Here is an 8603-nt window from a genome sequence, read left to right as displayed (position 1 = left end):
TATCAATCAATTCAATAATCGAAATTCATTAGTCGATTGAGCGAATGTTGCTCAAACATGTCGACTTTCCAATGCACATATAACGTACCTTATCCTTTGGGCTTTTCGAGTGTACTATTTGAATTCATTACAGCAACCAACACTCACCTCCAGCCCAAGATTCTTCGAATATAACCGGATATAATCACGTGCACAAATGCCTTGGTCTTAGCCCTGATAGAATAACTCGCACGAATGCCTTCGGGTCTTAGCCCGGATATAGCCACTAGCACAATTGCCTTTGGGTCTTAACCCGGATATAATTTCCAGCATAATTGTCTTCGGGGCTTAGCCCGGATATCATTCAATTTCTCATGTACACATACATCAATAATCATTGGACATAGATATTTCATTTTCGTTACTAAGGCTCAAACGCACATATATTCACAAGCATATTCGCCTTGGGACTTAGCCCGTATCATTCAATTTCTCATACACACATAAATCAATAATCATACACATCCATACTTCATCTCACATAATTCAAGTAAGGTCACTTCTTGAGGACTTACCTCGGATGTTGTCGAACGGCTTTTTCGGCTATTCGATCACCTTTTCCTTCCCCTTGTCCAATTGTGGCCCTCTTAGCTCTTGAGCTAATTCAAACAAATTCAATTTATTAAAACCTCATTGTGCTTGCTTATGGCGAATATGACAAGGAGTTTAAATGGTCATATGGCCACTCTTTAGCTTGAATACACAATGGTCATGCACATTTTATACTACATCAAGCAATTCAATACAATTTATTTGAGCATCAAGGAAAAGCTAAGGCCTTCAATAGGCTACCCAAGGCCAATATTCATGTACATGTTGAGGTCAATTTTGCACTTAATACCTCACAAAAACAGCATGCATTTTTCTAGTTAATGCTTTGCACATTGTGGCCCAAAACTTATAATATAGCATCAAGCACTTATATGTGTGCTAGGTCAATCGTGCTTGCAATTTCACAAGCATTCTTCCACATCTTCTTCTTTAAACCAATATATTCATCACTTACTTCATAGCCAAAACATCATGTGCAAACATATATATACAATATGAGCATGGCGAATTTCAAGGTGTCCATAGCCATCCAAAATACAAATTTTAACTAACATGCAAGAAGCATGAACCATGCTCATGAATGCATCATGGCCGAATATGACAATCATGCTCCATTCAACTTCAATCATGGTTAAACACAAAAAGAAAACTCAAAATCTTACTCAAGAGTAGACAATCCATCATTGCATGCATCATCATCAAGCTTCACACTTAGCATGCAATGGCTTTATCACCATAACAACTTTGGCCAAATACCATTTCCATGGCATAACAAGGATTTGAGCCATGGCTAACATGCACATCAAATTAGCAACCAAACCATGCATGAAACTCCCAACACAACCTCATACATACCTTAATCTTGATGCAAACTTAGCCAAATCTCCTTCTAGGTCTCTTCCAACCCAAGCATGAAGCAAAAATCCTCCCCCTTTTCCCTTAGTATTTTCGGCCAAGAAGATGAGAAAGGATGAACAAATTTTCTTTTCTTTCTTTAGGACATTCGCCAAAGTGTTTAGAATGGATGAACAATTTTTTTTCTTTAATGCTAGTCTTTATTTTATGACTTCCTACATACACCACTAGCAAAACATGTTGGAAACATGTTCCCTTGCCCATAACCTTGTCACGGCCGCCACTCCTCCTTAGGAAGGGATTATTTGACATGCAACTCCACCTTTTGTTAACATGTACTAACAAGCCATTTAAAATTAGCCTATCATATTTCACCATGTTTCACTTTGATCCCTATTTAATACTTTCTCATACAAATGGGTAAAATTAGAGAATGAAATTTCCACATATGCATGCACACACATAGTAAGCATAGAATATAATAATTAATTATTTTTATGACTCGGTTTAGTGGTCCCGAAACCACATTCCGGCTAGGGTCTATTTTGGGCTGTCACACATAAGACTTAATTAATATATTGCGACAGTGGACAGGTCAAAGGGGTTAAGGTGTGGCAACGGGTATAGGCATGTCTAGGATTGGATCTAGGGAGAGCTTGGTACTTAAGCGGTCTTAACGACGCACCTCCTCTTCTCTAGAATCCTACCTGGTGCGTAGTATTCGTTTATCTTAGCTCACAGGACTTGTTAACGGGGCAAGGTAAGTGAAAATCATAAATTATCGAAACGCCCTTAAGGGAAAAAAAGACCAAATTACCCCTAGGTGTTGAATGTATGTTTTATGGATGTGACATGCATACATATGATATTCTGCTTAGGCTGCATATGGGTGGGAATTATGGAACGGAGGAAGTATATGAGAATCGCATGGTTGCTTGACAATCGTGGATCCACTGACGGCTTTTAAAGCCCAATATGTAAATGAAGGTAGTTCCGCAACTGGGCTACCATGGTGTGTGGGTTGGGTGGGTCGATATTTATATCCCCACATGGTGTGACGGGGGACGAAACTGGTGTGTAGCGAATGGATAATTTGGATGGGATTGCATTGCATGATTGATGAATGATGCTTTTTTTTTTTAATTTTGAATGCTTGCTTTTGCTGAGGGTTGTACACACTGAGTTTACGAAAACTCACTTCCTCTTTTATTTTATTTTCAGGTGATGCTCAGTAGAAGGTTCGATGTTTGGAGGGACTCTGGGTGGCCGGCTAGCAAGAGGATTTGGACTTGTTTTTTTTTTTTAAGCATTTAAGTTTTTATTTCTTTTTAAGTATGTTCAGACCAGATTGTAATAAGGTTTTCATTATGTTATTATTACTTGAATTATTATTATTTCTTGAATTATTATTATTATTTTCATTGTAATTACGAAAAGTTGAACATGGATTTCTTAAATTATAGTATGTTTTCTACGTTTCCGCAACTAAGTTTTTTTAAAAAAAATCAAATGTTTTAAACAAGGCTTTCTTAATTGAAAGGTTTTTTTTAGTTAATTAGGGTTTCTTTTATTTTAAGAAGGGTTTTCAATGAAAACATGATTTTCGCTAAAACACTTCAATTTGACACGCCAGATTCAGCCATAACGTCTGGGCCGAGTTTGGGGTGTTACACCATAAGTTTTTTAGGATTTTTGGTTTGGCCAATTAGTACATTTTATTCATTAAAGTTTCCTCTGTTTCATAGTTCAGTGGACCTGACCTCTCTTGACTTTTTGGTGGACCACGATTCTCTTACCCTACTTTGAAGCTTGCGGCTATGGCAACTTGAGCTTCCTTTGGGTGAGCCAACGTGAAAATTGATCCAGATCCATTCCTGATGAGGAGATCTAAGTGTAGAACAAGGTGAAATGGATAGATTCAATCAAGTAGCCTAGGAATAGTATTCTTCATTCGATTCTTTCTTATTTCTTGAAAACGCTGGTGATTACTCTATGTTTTCTATTGTATGGAAATATAATGAACACTTTGTTAAATGTTATCTTGCTAAATATTATTGTTCTTTTTTAATCTTAAGGGTTTCAATGTTCTAAACACGAAAGTGTTGTTGTAGTCGCTAACACTAGAAGGTGCAGTGACAGTTTGAGCCAATAAGGTTTTCAACGGAAGTTGAGTAAGGACTAAAGGAATTTAGTCCACTGGTTCTTAATAGTGCCCTATTTCCATCATCAGAATGTGAGTTTAATGTGCATGGTTAAGGCACAAATTAAACCAAAGAGTGGCATTTAGTAAGATGTACATTAATTTCATTGCATCGACAATCACCTATCTTTTATACCTTGTGAACACTTAGTATTCTGTTGAAGATTCATGTTGTGGATACTAGTTTATCATCATCATCAAGATATTGCTCCGACAACTATCCTCACAATTTATCTCATTTCTATCTATCTATTCCACTGACATTAAAAGACAAAAGACAGCCATCCCTGTGGGATCAATATCTGACAGACTCACATCTGTCTACTATAATTGCATCAACAGTGTACTCTTGCACATTATTGCTATGATGTTATCAGCCGATCAATACCTGAGCATAAAGTGAAGTCAGTGCGTCAACTTCATGCACTCCGGCTACCCGTTGTAAACTAAAATATATATAGGATTTTTCCTATACAATTTATCACCTTTTTACTTAAATTCATTGTTGAAACTAAGTAATTGTTTAATAAATTAATGAAATATGTGAAACTATGAAATTAGGACATAAAAATTATTAAAATGTGATTTTATGCTTTATTATATAGTTTTCATGCATGAAATGGCTTATTTTATATTTATTTGAACATATTATATTTTTAAGACATAAAATGGGCCATGCATGATTAAATTAAATGATAAAATATGAAATTATATTTAATATTTCATTTTAAAATATTCCATTAATAATTTGGGTTTTAATTAATTATTTATTTTATTCTTTGGTTCTTTAATTTATTGATTTATTTTGGACAGGTCTGATAGCTTTATTGGATTACAAAAACCATCCAAATTAAAGATCAAGTCAACCTAATTTTGGCTACACATGGCTGTCCACATAAACCACTTTTTGGTTTAATTACACAAGATCTTTGCAATGTTGAAGAAATTAGATATTTGCCCGAAGATTTTCATTTGACCGAGTCTCAATCCTGAGTTGTTATGGCTTTCAAATTGCTTAAAAATCAAGAAAAATTCAACTCAAAATCCACTAAGCATGGCCGGCCACTCATTGGAAAAGCTTGAAGAGACTGAACCTCTCTATTTTTAGCAAACTATCCTCCTCTCTTCACCTATAAATAAGACCTTACTTGATCCCTTATCCCTCATCATTCTCTCTTCTGTCTCAATTCTCTTTAGCATTGTCCATTCCCCACGCCTAGCATCATCTCTTCATAGAATTTTAGCAATTAGGCCTCTTAAAGAGCCCTTGGTCGGCCACCTTGGAGAGCCATTAGCAAAGGAGCAAAACAAAGGAGTGAAGGAGCCTCGTCGTTAGAGTCTTGGGTGACAGCCACTCTGATTTGGGTTTAATCTTTCTTTTCTTTAATTAAATCTAAAAAAATTTTCTATGTGTTCTTTGTTATTGTTTACAACAATGTTAGCTTAATTTTATTTAAGCTAGGATGATTGCTTTGATTAAATAATATTTATTTGATTCATGCTTATAATGTTTATGCCTCAATCGATCATGTTTTCAATTAAAATCAAGTCTGTATATCTTTCATATCTGATTAAAATGCACCTAAATTAGCTGATTGATCCTAATCAGACGGCGACTAGTGGACACATAATTGAAATGTGCATGCTCAATTTAGATCCTAACCCGATTAAATTGCAGGTTGCATAACAACTCTATCCAAGCTTTGTTATCTGTATAGTTTTTAAGTTTATGTGATTAAACTGTTTCAAACCTAACATGTCCCTGTTACCTCACATGAATGCTAAGAAACCCTTAGTAAATAAGGATCAGTAAAATGCGTATTTACTAAGTAAAGGATTTCAGAAGGACCTAATGTGGTTTCCAAAATCATGAAAGATCGAATTGCCATGGAATATTTTTTCGAATGTTATTAAGCATGTTGATAATAAATTGAGTTTAATTAAAGTAATTGTCCTAGTTTATTTACGTTATAATTGTTGCAAATTGTGTTTAATTTTGCTAAAATCTATTTCATTCATATAGTTTGCATACATAGGATAATTTGCATTAGGGATCATTGCATTTAGTTTAATATATTTTAATTATCACTTTTCAACCATATTGTGTTTTTAGTTACCAATTTGTTAAGGGTAATTTTACAATCAAGTGATTTAACACAAATGCAATCTCTGTGGAGACGATTACTCGATACTTACTTATTACTTGATAACGACTATGTACACTTGCACAAACCTACGCGTTACACCCTTCTTCTTAAAATTTCTCAATTCATCAACCATTAGTAGTTATTACTTGTGATCCTTTCAATGATCTCATAAGCCTCGTTGTAAGACTTAGACAAAATTTCACTATTCATAGAAGCATCTACCATTAATCTTATGTGTGTATTAAGACCATTATAAATCATCTTCAATTGGATACAATTAGGAATCCCATGATGAGGACACTTACGATGTAATTCCTTGAGTCTTTCCCATGCCTCATATAAAGATTCGTCATCCAATTGTTGGAAAGTTATTATCTCATTTCGCAATTTTGCATTCTTACTCAGTGGAAAATATTTTATCAAAATCCTTTCTGCTAATTATTTCCATATAGATATTGAACTTGGTGGCAATGAATTCAGCCATGCTCGTGCTGAATCTCGCAATGTAGTTGTGCAAGTGAATGACACAATTAAATGTCTACTTTGGGGGTTAATGGCCCTGAGTAGTGTTGGAGAAGTCTTGGGTTCAAACCTGGGCTTTAGCAAAAATTTTGGTTTTAAGTGAATAAAACCCTAGATGCTTGGAAGTAGGCCTTTTAAATTATTGTGTTAAATAAATGACACAAAAGATCATGTGGTCTAGTGGTTGTGGCATCATTAAGGTTGCAAGGGAGCCTGGGTTCAAGTCTTGACTCTTGCAATTTATTTTGGTTTTTCTTTTAAAGGAACCTAGGCTTTCACCTATAGACCTTATAATTAATTGAGGATATTTTGTGACACAAAAGAGCTTGTGGCAAAGAGGCAAGTGGCGTGTTGAGCTATTGAGGGGGGCTTGGGTTCGAATCCCCTTGCAAGCAATACGCAATTATTTTGCTATATGGGGATGGTAACTGGTTGAATTGGATTGAAACACTCTTGAGGTTGTTGTGGACTTGGTAAAAGGGTGAAGTTTGAACTGGTCATGGTTGTTGAATTGAATTTGAATTGGGGGAAGCTGGAGTAAGTTAATGAGGAATTTGTGGAGAAAATCAAGGAAATTGAAATGGGGAGAGTTGCAGCCGAATGGAGAGGTTTGTGTATGAGAAATTCAACTGAGGGTGCTCAAGAGCTATTGTTTTTCTTGTGGCCAAATTGTGTTGAGGAGGAGTTTTCTTTCGGGCTTTGGCATTTTTCTTATTCGACTTTTACCAGTTAGTTCTGTCATTTTTTGTACTTTTGGGTTTTAACTATTGGTTTTTTGGCTGACTTCTCCATCTCCCCCTCCTTCTTCTAGTTGTTGGTGACCGAATAACTTTTCTCTCTTTTCTTTTTTCACCTCTTTTCTTCTATTAACCACTTCTCTTATCATCCTTCCCTTCTTCAGATCCTTTACCAGATACTTCTTCTGTTCTCTTCTCTCCTCTTATAACCTTTTCACCCTTTGGTACTATGACAATGGTGGCATAACTTTTTTTCCCTACCTCTACTTCCGACTTTTGCAACTGATTCTTGGGTAATCGGTAGGTGCTTGTCTCCCTCTCTATTCTTTTCATTTTATGGTGTAGTAATCTCTCTTATACCTTCTTACTTCTTTTTATGGCTAGGAGCGTGTGGGTACTGAACCTTGCCTCTATCTTTTAGATTCTCACTTCGAGAATAGGGACGACTGCTTTATTTTTACAACCGGTTTCATGTTTTTGGTGAGTGATTATATTGGTTCAATCTATATGTGATTGATATCGATATAGGTTAATAGAGTTCGATTGTATAGAGTTCTGTCAAGGAATGGTATTCAGCCTTTGTCAACAGTTCATTCAAGCTTAATCTCACTCTTGGAAGTAAGGCAAGTGTTGCTGTAGTAATTCTAATAAGAGTAGAAAAGGGGATGTTAATCCTATTACTTTGACTAATGGAGTATTTTTGGTGGAGTGTAGGCTTTAGACTTGAGGGCTATTTGCGCAACTTCGTTTAAGGTGTGTAATCACACTGCCTCAACCGTTAATCAGCAAAAACAGAAAAGCCAAAACTTTTGTAGTTGAGGCCTCACGAGCGTACGATCGCTCGTGTGGTAAATCATGCCCACAAATCAGGGGCGATTGACTGTAGAGGCCACCACAAGCGTTTTCGTGTACTGGGGCTATACTGGGCCTCGATGGGCCAAAATGGGCCGTGTGGGCCCAATGGGCTCGTAGGTCCCACACGGATATAATCTACGGTAAGTAAGACATAATGAACTGGGCTATGGTGTTCACATAGCCTTGATTGAAATTGGGCTAAATAGGCTACACGAGCGTGTGGTTCCACTTGGGCCGAGTAATGGGCGTTGGGCCCATTTTTACCATTTTGACCATCTAGGTCACTTGACTCGCTCGAGGTGATGAGAAACCATCTATGAGGTCGTAATCTGTACTGGGACCCCAAAATTTGTAAAATGACCAAAATACCCCTAAAGGGTAAAATAACTATTTTGCCCCTCGAGGGTAAATGACTATTTGTCTGTGATTTTTATGACTGATTTTGTGCATGACATTCTGCATACATGACATATTGCTTAGATTGGGATATTGTTATATAGGAAGAAACCGTATTGGTGGTTGTGCCACATATTCTGATATTAGTAGCTTTGCTGCGACTCTAGTTAGTGTTGCAACCGGTGCTAACTCTGTAAGTGTAGGAATGGCGTGGGTGATTTATTCCCCATAGATAATGCAAGGTTGGACGGAGGCAAGGGCAGGGTTGGATGGGTTATCATGTATTATTCATATGGGTTT

At 36.5% G+C, this 8603-nt stretch overlaps 1 non-coding gene across 1 annotated transcript; it reads left to right on the top strand.

Moving 5' to 3' along the window:
- The first annotated feature begins 6076 nt into the window (after positions 1 to 6076).
- On the top strand, positions 6077 to 6183 carry LOC128295865 (small nucleolar RNA R71). Its single transcript, XR_008286414.1, has one exon. It is a non-coding gene; the product is annotated as a small nucleolar RNA R71 (small nucleolar RNA).
- Positions 6184 to 8603: the final 2420 nt, after the last annotated feature.

Source organism: Gossypium arboreum, chromosome 7 (genome assembly GCF_025698485.1).
Source record: "Gossypium arboreum isolate Shixiya-1 chromosome 7, ASM2569848v2, whole genome shotgun sequence".
In the NCBI taxonomy this organism is placed as follows: domain Eukaryota; kingdom Viridiplantae; phylum Streptophyta; class Magnoliopsida; order Malvales; family Malvaceae; genus Gossypium; species Gossypium arboreum.
Note: the sequence above shows the minus strand (reverse complement) of the source record. Positions and strands in the feature narration are given on the sequence as shown.